We start from the raw sequence: 19,372 nt of genomic DNA, 5'->3' as shown, positions 1-19,372 counted from the left end.
AGAAAAGAATGAAGACAAATCTTATGGCCATTATGACAAATGTTGCACATCCTCCTTTTGATACGCTATCTTTGAGTACTGTGCACCAATGGATTATTCTGCAGAAACATGTCAAGAAATGCTACTGGGGCTTCTTCATACTTTATACACCTTTCTAATGCCTCACTGTAAACACTCTATTCTCATTAGTTTAGCCAAAAGTTTTTCCTCTTTTTTTGTAATTCTTGTGTGTGTATGAAGGGGGCTGGTTGTTGTTCTTTGTTATAACATTTCTGTATTCCTCAAGCTGTTTTAAAAGCTAAATTACCTTTTGGGAAAATAAAGCACTAGCTAACTAAATGAAAAAAATCTAATTATATTTTTATTGTTAAAAACTAGAATAAATGCAAATAATACAAATGTACTTGTTACACAGGAAATATTATTTGCATTTGTTATTTCAACAGAATCTTTATGTAGTGTAGCTCTTCTTAGTGCTGTTTTCTCATAGCTTCACAGTACCAGTGTAGATTCTTTGTCCAGGTACTGTCTGTGTAGCATTTGCATGTGCTCCCTGTGTCTACACCGGATTTCTCCCACATGTCAGAAACATGCACATTAAGTTAACTGATAACTCTAAATTAACCTGGTATGTATGTATGTATGTTCTATACAGTGGCCATACATTATATTCAGATCCAGAACTGGACAACAATGATAGAAAATGGATGCATTGATGGTTGCATAAGACTAATTGAATTTTAATTCAAAATAACATTTTCACAACTGCTAATACAAATATCTGAAAATTTAGGATTTTTTTGCCAAGGGGAGCATAAAGTTTTGTGCAAAGGTCTATGAATTCAAACTCACAAAAAATTTTAAAACCTTATGAGGGTTTTATTAAAGGAAAGAATACACACAAAATGGTGAAAACAATGAACCACTGAAAAGGTACAACAAATTATCTATTTACCCCCAGGAGCTATCTATACACTTAAATATTCATATTATTATTGGGGTGGTTGTTCCAGTTCCCACAGTACAAATTACAAGTATATTGTATTGTTTCTTAACTTCCTGTTAGTTAAAATATATAGTAAAGTATATAATAAATAAAAAAAATCAGTTATACTCTGAAAAATCTAATTCTATTACATCTGTAAACTGCATCTGATGCCTTAAAAGTGACATGCAATGGGCCTTGCATCAGAATAATACCCATTGGTGCTTTTTATCAAGAAAGGAACTTCTCCCCATATATTTTAGAGCTATCATTTCAACTTATGAAAGAAACATCACCTTTCTGCCAATGGTCATAGTTAACACATGTCTAAATTCCAGGTGAAAGCTTTGATATTCAATGGAAGCCTCACTATTAACTTAATTTATTTTGCAGGAAAATCAAAAGTTGTTTGATTCATAAATAAGGAAAGCCACACCAATAATCTCCTAGTTTATGATATATAAAAAGTATAACTGAGAGAAAATCTAACTACCAAACCATGCATAAGACTATGGGGTTGATGAGGAAGAACGAGTGTAGAAGTCTTACATGGTCACTGAACTTTTTGGCTATCTTCTGTTCCTTCTAATTATCAATGATAAGGTCATTCCACTTGGCAGTGATGAGTGAGGTGATTAGATTAAAGATTTTTTGTATTTTTTGCTGTGAGTTGTGGATGTAAAGTAGAGAGTGGAAGGACAAGTGACAAGGGACTGCAATTCTCCTGCTGTATTTCCTACATAGTAGTTTGCGTGTTTTGTTTTTATCCTTATTACAGTTTTATTACAGTCAAGCTGTAAATATTAATAAATAAAGAATGATTTTGGACAAGGGTAAGGAGTGGTAAGATTTTTACTGGGCAGAAACATTTCATCCATGGAAATACAATTTATTTTATGATTCTGTGTCACTTCGTATTTTGGAAATATAAAAATGGCCATCAAAAATAGAAAAGCATATATAAGTACAGTATCACTCAATCACAGAGCAAATAAATGGTAATTTCCCAGTGGTAAGCATGTTCAAACTACACATTAGTCCCTTTAGCACACGCAGTCGGAGTGTTGAGGGCAATCTGAACAAATTCATTGTCAAGTATCCCAGGAAACTCAACGCAGCAATTTTCCAGGGCAGGAGTAATTTTTAAATTTCCACGAAATGACTTGGCCTGCTTATGTGTGAATAAAACAGAAAAAGGCAAAGAGAGGAAAACAAAATGTGTCAGTGATGTGTTGACATTGACTTTTATGATCTAATTATATGAGACTATGGTGACATATAAAAACTGAGCATAGCTTGATCATTTCACAGAAGATTGTTTTGCAAGGTTGGCTTTTTGATAAGTGCCTGTAAACTAGGTAGACTATGAGAAAAGATGGCTATTCTCTAATTATATCAAAGAAGAAACTTATGAGACTGGTTAACACCAAACCCAGCCAGGGATCATCAACATAATTTTCCATAAAAAATGGACTTGTGTGCTCCAGCAATAGTGATGAAACAGTTGATGTGAAATAATTCCTTCCTTGGGGAGGGAATAAAGAATGTAGTAGCATTAGTTGGATACAATTTAGGATATTTGCTGCTTCATTCTTGGTTTTGTTATTTTAGAATTTCCTATACACAATATTGTGTATCAAAGTAAATTACGTCAAAAAAGAAAAGAAAAATTACAAATAATGAATGGCAACAAAAGTTCAAATTTAGCACTTAATTATTGTTATTCGTCAGCCATTTTTTTCTTTTTGAGACAAAGGAAAAGGCCTCTGTTATATCTTTTATGATAACTACCCCTTCACTTGAGACTACCATGTGAGAATACAGTACTGTCCCGGATTATCCTAATTTGTGTGAATGAGCAAATCTGACTATTTTCTATGCATGGTTAACATAGCAATTTCAAGAACTGGCTCTTTGCTCATCTATGAAAGGGGTTAAATCTATGCTATGCATTACAGTGCTGATTTGCAAGGAGATTAAGAAGTTCTGAAAATCTTTTTCACTTTCTAATACATTTATTGTTAACTTGTATTTGTATATTAAGCACAAAATAATAACATGATGTTTTTCTCTTATTTTCTTCTTTTTTGGCACAATGTAGAAACATTGGGAACAATTAGTTAAACCAGAAATTCAATGTAGACTTTTTTTTTTTTAAGAAAATGTTCTGAATTGTTATTTGCATGCTTTCAATACACATTGCTTTTTATAGTGTGCATTTAGGGGAAAGGGGTCTCAAACATAGTTTAAAATATGTGTTATACAAGAAGTATGTATCATAATGTGCATGGCCATGAAAAAACTTTGACAGGACATGATCTGGAAGATTTCCCCATCTTTCAAGATAATGGTACAGTTGAACACTGACGATTTTTTTTAAATACACAAAACATCAATAACAAAGGTGTGACGTTCAACAATGCTGTACTGCATTCTTGGGGATGGGTAATCATCAAAACTCAGGATGGCTTTTCATAGCTAGAATAAACCATCCGAGTCTTGAGTTATTATCATGGGAAGAAAAACCTTATTCCACCACACAACAGGCATGTTACCCAAGTTCTCTGCTTATCAAAAAATTGGATTAACCTAATGTTCTTTCTATTATTCAGACTGGATTTCAGAAAACTTCTACCTATACCCATGCCACTACATAAGTACTGAGCCTCCACAGCATGTTCAATTGCAATGACAGACACAATAAAAAAAACAAAACAAAAAAAAACAAAACATAAAGGATTGTGCTACCTTTATGAAAAATGAGCGGTGCTTTTCAGCCATTCCCAAACCAAAATAAATGTAAAAGAGATACTAAACAAAAGGTTTACTAAACTACTCTCTGCTTAAATTTTTTCTTAAATTAAAAATGTGTAAATTTCTGGTGGTTCCAAAATGAAGCCTTTAAAAAACAAAGGGAGGTGAGGCAGCAATTCAGGGTGGAGTGTGCAGAATTGAAGAAATGGCAGACAGAAGTGATAAGCTATTCACTAAATGAGTCAGTTAGTCAAATGCTACTGAATAACTGCCTAAGATGTACAGGTCACAAAGTACTGTATCAGAAGGACAGCAGTTCTCTGAACTGCATGTCAAACATGCACATAAGGATTGCAAAAAGTCAGCTATTACTGTATATTTGGCTTTATTGGTCTATATTTAATTTACTTCTTTTTGATTTGGCTGGCTGGTGTGGCTGTTGTTGCGCTTTTTCCCCCAATAAAAAAATAGATACATATGCCCATATTAAAGTCAGATCATATTGACTGTTCTGTGATTAAGTTGGAATGATTTTAATGTAAAGTATTACAGAGTGCTAGATTATGTCCCAGTGTACAAGGAACTTCAGGATATCAAAGGGGCCTCTTTGTTGGGATGTTTCACTGTCTTGTATTGACTGAATACTATGGTAAAAATCAAAGAGATTTGCCATAAACATCACAATAGTTCAAATTCAAATTGTATTTTACACAGATATTTCAAAATACACTAAAATACTCAAATATACTTAATCACATTTTTCACATAAAATAGTCAATCAAGCCTTCTAATATCTAAATGCTATCATACTAGCAAAGTTTCATACAGGATAGAATTGCATTCATTAAATAAACAGGTATATTTTTATTTTACATTTGCATATTTTTTTTTTTCTTTGGATTGAATCTCACACCTGGACACTGACATGTGGAGTTTTCATGACCTCCTTCTGTTTGCTCTGGTTTTCCTCCCACATCTATAAGGATATGAGTGTTAGCATAATTTGCAATCGCAAAACAGCCCGTGTGGACGTGTGCGAGAGTGAGCCCTCTAATGTACTGCTTCAATATCCCGGGCTGCTTCCTGCCTTTCATACAGTGATGCTAGAACAAGACTTTAAACTGGATTAACAGAGTTTGAGAATGCATGTTATCTTTCCTTGCTTTACACACCCATTTGCTGCCACCCCTTGAATTTTACACCCACCAGTTATCTGCTTTATGATGCCTGGAACACCTCCGGCACCACCTTTTTTCTTTTTTTAAACTTTCTCTTTTGCATTTCAGGGCCACATAGAGAACCATACACAATGGAATATATTACCAGTAGAGAGTTGGTAGAGAGTAGAATTTAGAGACTTTTAAACATCAACTTGATGTTATTTTGAATAAATTAGATGGATAGGATTAGCAAACTTTGTTGAGTGGAATGGGCAGTTCTCATCAAAATGTTTCTAATGTTCTAAAGATTTGATAAAGAACAGTATTGCATGTTAATTGTTCAGTACATGCTGATAACCCAACAACAACAATAAGTCAGAAGATGTTAATGTCATAAAATGACACTACATATGAATTTACAATGTAACAGAAAACTCAGTTCACTTCTGTTTAATGTTTAAAAATGTTTCTAATCTGACTAATTTCACCTGTTACTTACTGTAAATACAATAGACAAAACTAATGAAACATTCTGTTAGGGATTCAACAAGCAGTATTTTCTAAGAGTTGGGACTACAATGGAAAAAGCAGATTAATTATCTATTTCTCAATCCAGGTACAAATTCGGAGAAGTCAAGTGCAATATTAAAACACTGAAAAAAGGACAAATAAAGAAACTAGAATCAAATTGTTTAGAACATACAGTTTATTATGATGCAATCTTTTTTATCATTTTGAAAAACTAAAACTTTAATGATCCTAAATTGAAAAGAGGGAAGAACAGGGGAAAAAAAACTGTCACATGATCCTTGAAAAACATTGCATAAAATGTTGGTGGAAGTGTTACAGACCCTTGAGAAAAAAACAACTGCTCTTCAGAGAGATTTTGATGTGCTAGGCAGCCAGGTGGCAGATAAGACTTAAAGTCCCTAAGTGTAATGTAATGCTGAAGATACATAATGGCATTTTCATATAAAGTGGTAAGATGTAAAAAATGCTGAGAAAAGCAGACCTAGTGTTTATATGTAACATGGAGAAACTATTAAGTAAGAAAACAAAGAAGACAAACTGGAGAATACAGGTCAGGGGTAGAAATGAGAAGTTACTGGAACACAAGGGACAGTTTTTGGCATCATATTACTAGCCTGTTTCCTGACATTTTCAGAAATATATTAAAATGCTGCTATTTTTATATAAACAATATTGCACTCTTTAATTAACTATGTCTTACATAAAGGATTCCATCAAAACATTTTTTTCTAGTTACCTTTTAGAAACTTTGTTGAAAGTAACCTGCTATACTTCCATGATCTTCTATCAGTATCAATGTTTAAGCATCTTATAAATATCCTTTAATTAGCAATGTGGACAAAGTTGATAGTTTCTCTAGATTTCATCAAGTAACATCTTTTGCAACACTGGGAAAGGGAAGTTTATATTTTTAAATTCAGGCAGACAACATAACTCAGTTATTGATATTATACATTCTTCATAAACCTGTATAAAACATGATGCAATTCAATCTCTATTGAACAAAAATATACAAAATGTGTCATGGAATGGATCCCAATTGTGAACAATGTCATTTTACAAAGGCATCATTTGTTTCGGGACAGTCCTTAATTAAGAATATTTTCCAGGAGGATACCAGCTAATCCTTCAGATAGTGTTGCACTTATATATTTACTCCTAAACCTCTAAATAAAAAAAAAAATACTGAAAGTAGTAGCTAATGGAAAGAGAGAGAAGAATGCATCAAGACATCGCAGAGTTACCTTGGTTAGTAATGTTTTGTTTTATGCTTATTCATTATCTGAATAAAAATAGATGGAAGTAAAATAGGTAGAAATAAATATACAATCACCTCTATATACCACACCGTTATGATGTTTATTGATTTATCCTAAGTGGAAGAATCTCAATGCACCCTAAATAATTCAATTGAAAAGCAACATCTTTTCATTGGTGTTTTAATCTACTGTTTAAGCTGAAATATTTTATAATGAACCACTCTCCACATTGGGTGAGGGTGAAGTCTTCTGAAGATTCCTTTGAAATGTTGTGCTGATTGCATTTTTGACTGGCTGTTTAATATATTGTAATGTGACTTTTATAATATGTGTATGATGGCTTCAATATAACTTTTATTGCAATGCATATATTTTGAAGTCTAATAACAAGCTGAAAAAAACCCACAAACAGGCTTGTAGAGTGTATTACTCCAGATTCTGCTGCTCATCAACAAAGCCTTAAAAATCAAACAATTAGGGCAGCTATGTTGCTGAATTCCATATAATATTATGCAAGAATAGCGACAATCTGAAATTTGCTAATGCCTCTCTGCACACAGCTTTGATATTTTCACACTATATCTGCTTCTCAAGCTGCCTCGGCCTCAATAATAAACTCCTCCCTAAATCATCCATCCAGAGCTAATGTTCTATAATAAATAATTCTGTCCAATAAAATTTCTACCGCTATGAATACTGCTATTTCATTAACAATGCAAACTCTGCAATGGATCTGTCACAGAGCACTTTACAATGGAACAAAAAAAACTTGTACTAAACTATATAATATTAATTGCTTTATAGGGATCTTTATTTTTTTTTTACTCTGTAATGAAATCCCATTGATTGCTTTAAATATTTAAATATTTCAAATTAATTCAAAAGAAAACCTGAATGATAACCAGAGCCACAACAAACTAGATTGTATAAGGAGTAGCAAAAGAAATTGTACAGAATTTCCAGAGACTCAAATTATGATGTCACAAATTTTACAAACACGTTCCACATAAACTACCTCTTTATATATTAAGAATTTTAAGGTCTTTATGTTTTATACATAGTGTTAATTACTTGGATTAAATGTCTCATTTACAGAGAAAACTCCTGAAGGGGTACCTGATTAGAATTTTTCAGATAAAACAGTCTAGGATTTTGCTTTTTCATACTCCCGGCGCTCTTCAAAACTGAGCCATGTATGTTCCATATGTCTCATTAGTATACTGACCTTTGATAAAGGGGTTACAGACTCCACAGAATGTGTATCACACACATAAACTTGCAGTTGAAGTTCCCAAAATCCAAACTTGATCCAGAAGTCACATCTGTACAGTGTGAGGTCACATCCAAAACATGAAAGATTGAGAATGTAACTGCTAATAAAATAAACCAAGTTGAAAAGTTTCCAAAACACTTATTGTTTTGTTTTCCAGGGTGGTCTTTCCGACAACACATAGAACCTGAAAAATGAAGCAGACGCATCCATTTTACAGAGAAAAGCTGCTCATGATTTTGATGGTTCTTATGTTTAAGTAACAGCTTCCCAAGTACCACTAGGATTTTTTTTTTTTTTTGCTGTTGGTGTATATTTTTGCTGTGCCTGCCACTGCAGCTTTTACCATACAAATAAAGTATAAATAAGCCTGTACAAACATATATGCAACACTCAGAATCATTAACCTAAAATTGCTTATATATGAATATTTTACTTATTTTTCATTTGAATAATCAAACCATATTTTTTGGCTAATTTAACAACCATATCTCACATATTTCAATAAAGTACAATCAAACACGTCCAGGAATAAATAATTTCAGTGATATATTCATTTCATCAAACAAAGCAAACGTTTCTCAAAATAGCCCTAAATAACATTCTAACACTGCTGCGGCCACAAACTGTAGCTGGAGACATCAACATAGATTTTATCTTTCTATTAGCTACTTCCTTCAATATTTTTTTTATTTAGGAAATATGAACTGCAATCGGGAATATACTCCACAACCAACAACTAAAAAAGGTACGGCAATCAAAAAAATTTCAAAGCAAAAATTGAGAAATTACACAATGTCTATGAAAGCCATTTCAGTTACTTCAGTTACTCCCTGTTTATGCTTGGTTTTTAACTACTTGAACCTTTGTATACTTGAATGTTACATCACCTGTACATATTCTAACTTTTTTGTCTTACAAAAGCACTGTGATTTTCCCATTTACTATATTAAAATTTAGGATTTTTAATATAAGGTGCAGTTCTCACAGTCATGCACTAAAATTTAAGCGCTGCATATAAATACATATTTTAAAATCTTCTTCTTTCAGCTGCTCCCATTACGGGTTGCCACAGCGGATCATCTTTTTCCATTTCTTCCTGTCCTCTACATCTTGCTCTGTTACACCCATCACCTGCATGTCCTCTCTCACCACATCCATAAACCTTCTCTTAGGCCTTCCTTTTTTTCTCTTGCATGGCAGCTCTATCCTTAGCATCCTTTTCCCAATATACTCAGCATCTCTCTTCTGTACATGTCCAAACCAGCGCAATCTCGCCTCTCTGTCTTTGTCTCCAAACCCTCCAACCTGAGCTGACCCTTAAAAAACCTATCTATCCTCGCCACACCTTAGAGCTGGAGGTGGCAGAGTTAAACATGCTGTCTCCTGTTTTCTGGTCAGTGCCACCGTCTCCAACCCATATAACATAGCTGGTCTCACTACCGTAGTAAGTGTACAAAAAGGATGTTCAGCATACAAAATAACGTGTGTAGTGTGCTGTTAGAATGATTAAGACAGTTTATACGTAAGCTGAATAAGCACTTGAAAATTCTTACTTGAAATAGTGTAAGCATTTTCTATTCCCCATAAAATAACTAGGCCACAAGGGCATTTGAGGATTTACAAAACTGATGGAGTTATTAATCAGTGAGGACAGTAGCAATGGACAGAATTAAAACAAAACTGAGTGCCATTATAAACAATGCTGTACATCATCTCTCTAACACACTAGCAGTAGGTATTTTCAGCCAAGGACTTATACAGCAGAAGTGTGTCAAGAAACACTATTGGGACTCAGTTATACCAACAGCAATAAGCCTGTATAATGCCATACTGTGACTGTTACTGACAAGTTTATCTTTAAGGAACAAACTTTATCTTCTGAGTTTATATTGTACATGACTTAAAAATAGAAGTCACTACATACCATGATTGTGAAGTAAAATTTTTACTTGAAAAATACCATATGTATCCTTTAATGTTAGTCACTAATTTTCATTCACTTCATTACCCAATTTATTCTGAAAATGACTTATAAATCTAAAAAAGTATAATTCAGCTAGCAATGATGGCAAAGCTGTGCAAAGGATGCCACATTAGAGCCTAGCAATCTGCACACATCAATAGTTATTGGCTTTAATCTTTATAGTGGCATCAAAATTTAACAAAACTCCTTTACTCTTGTAAAAATAAAATAATCTGATATACAAAGTCCAGTACTAATAATTTTGGCTATCTCGGGCTATACATACCATTTAAACCCCTTGTTTTGCTGCTTTCAGTATACAAAAGATGCAATAACTACAAAGACAATTAGTTCAAGAAAAATTACCAAACATTATGTACTCTATATATACTGTACATAATGAAAGGTTGAGTGACGGACTGACTGACCGATTCACTCAAGCACTATTTCCTTGTTTAGCTAAAACATTGAAATTTGTCAGGACAGTAGGTATCCATTAAGAAAGGACATTTCAAAATATCAATATTTAAGGGTAACCCTCCAACAAAACATAAAAACTTAATACCCCAAAATCTCAAAAATGCTCTGACTGATTTGATTAAAATTTGGAGATGTTGTAGAAAAAAAGAAAATTAGCAGACATGGTTTATTTGTTCATATTTGTCTTTAATAATACTATAGCGAGGGGGACATTAATGCCTGGTTTATACAAATAAAAGTCATCTGCAGAGACAAAGTGAAAGGAATAAACTGAGGCTCTAAGAAGACACGTTCATTAAGTGATATAAAGCACACATGCTTGTCAGGCGCTTTTGACTGCGAACATTGTCAATTGGGGGCAACCAATCCAGTAGGATGGTATTTAATATTACTCCACACCCCACCATCTTATTTGCAACCTTATGGCAAATGTAGACTTGGCGAGTGCAATTCCCATCAGTCAGGTCACTGCTCCAGACAATTTCATTAGTGCTGACAATGTTTAAAAATCACTGACAAATGTGGCATGGCATGATAGGTAGAAAGTGGTGTTTTATTATTTCTTTTTCCCCCCACCATGTCGGGACAACGATATTCTTGTCTTGCTGAATTACAGTGTTTATTTTAGAGAACCTTTTTTGTCTCATCTTGGATTGTGTTTAGAAATGCTGCATTTTCAAAAGACATTTTCACCCATTTATTTTAATCTGAACCCATTTCTGAGAACCCTTTTTCCAAAATCAGTGTATTTGTTGAATTTGTTCTAAAATTCTTTAACAAATGTTTGAATTTAGGGGTATGGCTTGGTCCCTCTTGATTATTTCAGCACACGGACAACAGATTGTTTAATTGATCTTTGAGGGGACTGAGTGGGGTTTGTAATTTCGGAGAACTTAAGCTTTGCGGTTACAATTAAAGGTGTGATAAGGGCCCCTGGGCGTGCACTCAGAATGCCCTGATGATAGATCCTCCCTAAGCTCCCCAAAGGCAAAAACCATTTTTAAAACTTCTAAACCCAAATACCTGTTTTCTCCATTGCAAATTTGCACATGAAACTTAACATAGTCATTCAATGGAAAACTAAGCTGTTTTGCTTATCATTACCTATTGTGATGGCTTATTTCACATACAGTGGAACCTCAGGTCATGAACGTCTCGGAACACGTACAAATCGGGTTAAGACCAAAAAGTTCTCCAAACTTTTGAATCTGTTCATGACCACACACTCCGGTGACAAACAAGCTAGTTTCCCTTCCGAGTTGTACGCGCCGATTATTTCTGCACGTGTTCATTCTCTCCCTGTGCATTCACTGTGAACTCTTTGTGCTCTATTTCGTTTCCCTTCCAGTTCGTACATGCTGGTGATTTACGCATGTGTTAAGTCTCTCCCTGTACAGTACATTGTTCTCGGTCAGACGTGCATCGTGCAGAGGGGCTCAAAACTGTAATCTCCTCTCCACCCAGCTTCCTGCCAGAACTCGACTCATGCAAGGTTAGTTTTCTTGGTTGTTTATGGTTAGTTTTTGTACAAATTAAGGATTTTCAAATGTTCATTTTTTCCCCTGTGCTTAAAACTCATTAAAAAAAGTATTTACCGAGAGCAGTTCATAAGGTTATAGCGTGAACTCTTGCAATGTTAGTTTTCTCTGTTCAAGGTTTTCTCAGTGTTATTCAATGTTTTTACATTTAGTTTACTATTACACTGTGCATTCTGTGGTATAAATTAACTATTTTTGTGCTTTAAAATCTTTAAAAGAATATATTTACATACAGTTTGTACAGTCTGGAACGGATTAATTGTATTTACATACAATCCTATGGGAGAAATTACTTCAGGTCATGACCAAATTGGGTTGCGACCAGAGTTTTGAAGCGAATTACGGTTGGGACCCAAGGTTCCACTGTAATCTACAAAATAAGAATTAGGCAGTCGGATGTTGGTGGCATAATGCACTTGACCACACATGTACTTCATTTTACTGTGTACACCATATGTGTACAGCAAATATGAGATAAATTGATTACAGTACTTTTTTTTAATCAGTGTATAAGCCTTGTGTTTTTCAAAAAGGCAACACTGTTAGGCACCAGCAAAACACATTAAGTTCACAATACCAACCAACAATTAGTGTTAAGCACTTTTTGAAGTAAAAAAAAAAAAAAAAGAAAAAAGAGTAAATTAAAAAAGAAAAAATAAACACCTCAAATTAACTGACGGAGTCAATCTCAATTGAACAGAATGAAGAGCAGTTTTGTTCTATAGTTGATGGTGATGCTGTATTTCAGAATATGATGAGAAGAGAATATGATGGTGCTTCTGAATGAGCACAAATGATTAGTAGCTTTTGTTTATTTTTCTTTGTCGGTGGACATTTATTCAAATTTGACGCATAATGAGGCAATGCTAATTTTAGGCTCTGATGTTAATGAAGATTTTTAGCCGTTTTTAACTTTGAATGAATCAAGTTTAAATCACCTTTGTAACAGTACCAAATACTGCTATTGTATACAGAAAAGGTCTTAGCTTGTTACATAGTACTTCTGACATATCCAGCATAATAATGACTTAGAAAATTTCCTGGACAAAGCCAAGTAACACAGCGAATATTCAAACAAAGCTGAAATGTTTAGCCGCACTAATGTGAAGAGTTTAACAACAATGCCCCCCCCCTTAATTTCAGATAAAACATAATCAACTGCCACCAAAAACATTAAAGGTTTCATTCAGTATTGAACTACCCACCCAAGAGAAAAATTATGAAAAATAAAAAGATGCTAGCAGGATCAGTTCCAGCTCACAGGTTTTCTGTGAGCAGAGCGCTAAATAAAACCTTGAACCATGTGTGGAGAAATTAAAGAAGAAAAGCTTACAAGTACGCATGGCACTCCAACAGCAAAACAACATGTAAAGGTAGGGACTGATATACAGCAAAACATTGTATATGTTTTGTGCTGTACATATGTGTACTTGTGTATGATACGGTATAAACAAACATTTTATACCTTAAAATATAGCCACCACAGCCACCAAGTATACACAATTTATAAATGACTGCAGACAGTATAAGACCGAATATGAAGATTTTATGGACTAAATAAACAACTGTACCCTTTAAAGACAATACTCTGCGAGTTTACACTTGGTGGTTCACTGTCAATAGCATTAGTAGGTTCTATCCTATTAATAACTTAGTACCTTAGTATTGAAAAAATAATTATGATGATTAACAAAAATGCTGCATTTCACGTCACAAAAAACAAAGACTTGCACAAGACAAATTCCTTATACAGCATCAAAAAGAACTTTGCATACCAGTTAAAAATCATACCATGGATGTTCAAATTAATATCCTCAAAGGGAACCTGCAATACCTCTCATGCCTTCATTTACTTTCCAAACCCATGATTACTGTATAAAACTGAATAATATATCATTCCCAGAATCTTCTTATTCAATCACAAGGTATCAGGGGCCTGAGCCTATCCAAGCAACACCAAGTGCAAGAAAGGAACCATTTTTAAACACACTGACAGGTCACTCACTTTAACAATCGCTCATTCATCCGTTCATTCATTTTCCAAACTGGCTAATTTGCAATGACTTTCAACAGATGAAAAGATTTTTAGAAATATTAATATGTCACCATGATAACCCTACTTTATAAAAAACTATTATCCAGGTTCATCATTGTTGCTTCACTATGTCTGAAATGTTATTAACACAGGCAGTGAAAGATGCAAAAATAATACTTTAGACTGCAGCATTAAGAAATCATTACAGAAATTATTTTTATATTGAGTATGGGGGAAGAGTTATTCTTGATGAACGGCAGTCTATTCAGAAATTACACTAGTGTCGACCTAATACTCTTTAGGAAGCAAAAACGTTAAGAGTTAAATGACTATTCTATGGAAAGATGCTAAGGTTTGATGTTGTTAGACTTTAGCTACAATTTTAAAATATCATGCTATGAGGGGGAAGTCCAGTGGTTAATTTTTCTAAACCATAGATTCTCTGTGTACAAATCCAAACGACATGCATTTTAGGTTAATGGCTAATTTAAAATTAGCCCCATTTGATGATGACTGTGCGTGGGGCATCACTCTGTGATGGACTGGCAACCAGCCCTTAGTTGGTTCTTACCTTGCTCCATATGCTCTTGGAACAGGTTCTGGTCTGCCACAATCTTGACTTACATGAAACGGGTTTATGTATTGGATAACAAAATGAGCATGTGATATATTACAGAAAACATCATAAACACCTTTGCAGTTTCAAATCCCACTCTGTCAATTTTAAAACCAAAAGAATCCGCAAGGGAAAGCATTAAAAACTACAAGCACCATCAAATTTGAAGCAACTCTGCAGCAACATCAATGTGCCATCACAAAATGGAACCGTCCACAAAGGAAAATGTAAAAAATTAAGATATTTCTTTAATTTCCTATTTTTTCACATTGGATTTGTAGTCTCTTAGCAATAACAAAATAATTCACTGGAGAACTCTGTTTTATCTACACTGCTGTATTCTTGTATATTGTGATGGGGTGTGCCAGGAATGGCACCATACATAAGAGTCGAGAGTGCTGCTAACTCAGAGGCCCAGAAACCAGGGTTTGCGTCCTAACCTGGTCACTCTCTGTGTGGAATCCGCATGTTCTCATCATGTCTTTGTGAGCAAGACCTGCTTGCTAAGTTACTTGCCCTGTTATGAACAAGTGTGTGTAAATGTGCATCCAAGTGTGCCCAGCCATGTATTAAAATGTCCATCCGTGACTAATTCCTGTCAAGATGGAATCAAGTTCTGTATGATCTTGCACGAACAGGTTCAGAAAACTGGAAGAATGGCTGTTATTTCATGTTTCTTCTTGTATGCTTTACATTAAATTTTATGCTGGTACACATTATTAAGGTTGCTAAATACAATACTGACAGATCAAAGAGAGCATGAAAAGTATGGCCGAGAATGACAGCTCATTGTGTGCAAACATGAATCCATTCATTTTCTTAAGTTAACCTTTCCAATACTACTAATTGGGAAAAAGAATTAACCACAACAGTAGTGAGTATCACAAGGGTATCATGAAGGAAACTCCTTAAAATGCAAAAACTAATTATGGGCGGTTCTAGAGTGTCCAAGAGGGGACTGGGCGGTGCCGTGGCCTGGAACCCCTGCAGATTTTATTTTTTTCTCCAGCCATTTGGAGTTTTTTTTTTGTTTGTTTTTTCTGTCCACCCTGGCCATCGGACCTTACTCCTTTTCTATGTTAACTAATGTCTTATTTTAATTTCTTATTGTGTCTTTTATTTTTCTTTTCTTCATTATGTAAAGCACTTTGAGCCACTTTTTGTATGTAAATGTGCTATATAAATAAATGGTGTTGTTGTTGTTGTCCAATCCATGAGAACAACAAGTCTCCAGACAGGGAGAATTCCTTGGCGGAAACTCGACTCTAATAAAATAGCAGCAATACAGTATGTTCAATGAATATTATTGACATCCTGTAGTCTTGAACATCTCCAATGAAGGCCCATTCTTCTCAACGTCATCTATCATTTAAGCAAGCTGAATATTCATTATAAAGAGTCACAGGTAATTATAGTCTACCCTGAGGAGAATTGAGTTCAAGGCAGGAATAAACACTGAACAAAACATCAGTCTGTCCCTGCATGCACATTCCACATTAACTGCATACTGTGCCAATTTAGAGTTAAAATAACATGCACATTACATGTTGAGAATTAGATAAGTAGCATCCAGAGGAAAAAACAGCGCCAACCCAAGAAGAATGTACAACACCACAAAAGAAAGACAGGATCTGTGAGGCCGCTGTACTAATCAGTACACCACCATGCTGCCACATTATGAATATCTATTTCCTGAATTAGTTTAATTCAGTGCTACATGTGGAATCAAAAGAACAGGACCGCCCCACCGAACATAACATTTTTCAAACTTGTGTTGTCTAATTCAGGGCTGTGATGAGGTTGGGACCTACCCCTGTAACATCAGGTGCAAAGCAAGAAATAACCTTGGAAAAAGTGTCATTCCCAAACAGCGCCCACTCACACACACCTTCCTCAAGTAAATTTTATAAATCAGCAATTGAAATAACACTGTTGTCCTGTGGGTGTGGTGACAAACCCATATAAGACAAGGGAGGAATGTGCACAGGTGTGATTGTTGAACTCAATAGGTGCCATTCTCACATTTAATGTGAAAGGTATAAAGCATTGTAAAGCAATATTAGGCATGGCATACTTAAAGAGTGAGGCATCTTCATCTGTCATGAAACGAACTTCAACTTAAAAAAAGAAAAAAAAAAGGCAAGTATAATGCATGGACTATAAAAAAACGAAACCATGGTAAGCAATGCAATTATTGTATTGAAAAAGTGAAAATACAGGTTAAATATTATACGACTATAATAAATATGCGATGCCCGTATGCAGAATCATAACGTAAGGAATAACGTTAGGCAATATTCCAAATAGTGAAGAATGGCTGAGGCGCTGACACGCGACTCGAAAACGTAATAACATAAACTAAAAATTATAGCGCCACTGGATTTCGCGTCATAGAGTCCCCAAGGAGGACCTAAACATAACGGTGTTCAATCCAGAATCACTCTTTAAAACCGCGCATTAAAAGACAATCCGATCGCTTTCCAACTGGAGAAAAGTTGAGTAACTTTTTGTTAAACACTAGCGGTTCTCCCAAACAAGAGCCCGCATTGCAAGATTTAAAAATAACTCTCCGCAATACAACCCCTCCCCGCCCCCCAAGCTCAAAAAAAACCCCAGTCAGCGCCCCTCTCTTGCCGCCTCACCCACATTCTCAGACAGTTTTTATTAAAATTTTCAGACAAAAGAAAAACAAAAATGGCAGCCCGTGTTATTTTTATAAGAGGCGAGGACGCCATATTCTGCAGATCCAAAAATTGCTCGAGCCATTAGGGGAGCAATCGCACAAAAGACGAAGCAAAATCGGTCTTCAGTTTATTTGCATTAAGTGTGAGAACGATTGTTTACAAAGAATTGCAGGTTTGAATAGCCCGGCTCAAAGAAGGAAAAAAAAAAACTTGACACTTCCTACAACAATCATGCCTTGCAAAAAGTGCTCCCTCGGCAAGGCACGATGGCCGATTGGGGCTTCTTCTTGCCGCTCGCTTTCCTTTGGTGCCATTCCGAGCAGCGAGCTGCAAATGCCGAAGCACGCCGACTCCCGTCTCGCTGAACTCATCGAGGTCCTCGCAAAACGACAAATCTTACAAAGACACGCATGTGTGTGTCTCTCTCTCGCGCTCGCTCTCCCTCCCTGAAACGTACGCCTGTTGGCTTTCCCTGGGCTGTTTTTTTTTTTTTTAATTTGCAACTTTTTTTTTTTTTTTTGCAAGTCAAATCTTCCGGAAAAAAAAATCCTATCACCAGTAAACAAAAAGTGCTTTTAAAGTTGCAACACTAAGATGGAAAAAGAGAGAAAGATCACAATACTGACCTGCTACGCCGATTGCAGCTTTTGGCGAATGAATATATATATATCAATATGTATACATATAAAAAGGTTGAGATGTTCTCCCTGCCTGCTCGCCTTCCTTGCGCGTCCACACCTTCCGGGTCGCCTGCTGTTCACTTCTGGGGGCTGCGAGCGGGCGGGCGCGCGGTGTTCATGATGCTCGGCGCCGGTGGTATGGAGGGCTAGGGCTGCCGATGGGTATCAAAGGGAACCTTTAATTTGCTGTGGAAGATATGAAGAAATGACATGAATAAGATAATAACTCGCACGTCGCTGAACAACACTAAGCGGGCGTTTTGTCGTAAACCGCTGCTCCCAAAATGGCTTGTTTGTCGGAGGCGCGCAGGAAGGAGGTGTCGCAAAAAAGACTTCTTTGCTTATCTTTTATTAAAAGAAAAAAATAAACTAAATATGTTCAATTCGCGCATTTGTTTTAGTACATCATCAGATTTTTTTCCTTTAGGTTGTTTCCACAGTTACGCTGGTAGGTCGTTTTTGGACGTATTGTGGCATCCCCTTACAGTTAGCTTTTAAGATGTCTATAGCCATTGCGAGTTTTCCTCGTTGTAGGGATTTAAAAATGGATCGTGAAATGTTGGCGCTGACATTCACAGGTCGATGTGACGTGTTGACCACTATGATTACATTAAGCCTGGCCAGTATTTTAATGTAATAAAAAGCAGCTCGGGATTCCTGGCGTGATTTTTTTTTAAGGCATCGTATTTTATGGAACCTGAATTAAAATTGCGACAAATTCCAAAATTCTCACCTAGGATTGTGACCTTGATGTGGTAGCAAGCTATTGAAGGTAATTGTTGCCAAAATTAAATGCTGTTCAACATTTTAAATTACAATGTAATCCATATGCCCTTGATGCTTTTAATTTTACCAAGGTTTTATTGTGTCATCTCAGTATTATAATAAAAAAAAATCCTGCTGCAAGACTTTTTTGAAGACAAGACTCTTTGGAAGATTTTTTCAAGTCCTGCGAGTCGAGCCTTTGGCCATGAGATGTTTTCAATTCACGCCCTCCTCTCAACCATAGAAAACCACACATGGTACTCTCACCTCTCATTCGTGTGAATGCTTTTGACAGACACAGTTCTTGCTCTGACAAGATATTTAATCACAAAGGGTTATCAACAGTTAAAAGGAGTACACGGGCAATCCTAGCACCGAGAAACAATGAAGTCAAACAAATTAACGCCAAAAATAACAATCAGTTACACTGCAAATTGGTTAAATCCGTATCAATAGGCTATGCTGAAACAGTTGGTGGTGATCGTGTGGAAGATGAAAACATCTACTTACAATATCTTGAAGAATATCTACAACTGTTAACACCATCTGGTCTTCCTCCGCTCGAATTACTGTAGAAAAAGGATGTATCCAAGAAAGGTAATGTAGTACATCTTTAGGGGATAACATTAGACATCAAAGGAGATCTTGA

At 35.4% G+C, this 19,372-nt stretch overlaps 1 protein-coding gene across 2 annotated transcripts in view; it reads right to left on the bottom strand.

The window, feature by feature from the left end:
- Positions 1-18,289, bottom strand: part of LOC120530960 (zinc finger protein 362-like) — a 115,369-nt gene extending 97,080 nt beyond the window's left edge. Inside the window, exon 1 of one of the 2 annotated variants that reach the window (XM_039755812.1) lies at positions 17,905-18,289. The gene's annotated coding sequence lies outside the window, so the exon portion shown is untranslated. Of the gene's footprint in view, positions 1-17,513; positions 17,811-17,904 lie in introns of those variants that run through there. The other variant, XM_039755813.1, reaches the window with a different exon arrangement.
- Positions 18,290-19,372: the final 1,083 nt, after the last annotated feature.

This window comes from Polypterus senegalus, chromosome 6, assembly GCF_016835505.1.
Source record: "Polypterus senegalus isolate Bchr_013 chromosome 6, ASM1683550v1, whole genome shotgun sequence".
Classification (NCBI taxonomy): domain Eukaryota; kingdom Metazoa; phylum Chordata; class Cladistia; order Polypteriformes; family Polypteridae; genus Polypterus; species Polypterus senegalus.
This window is presented reverse-complemented; position numbering and strand designations above follow the sequence as displayed.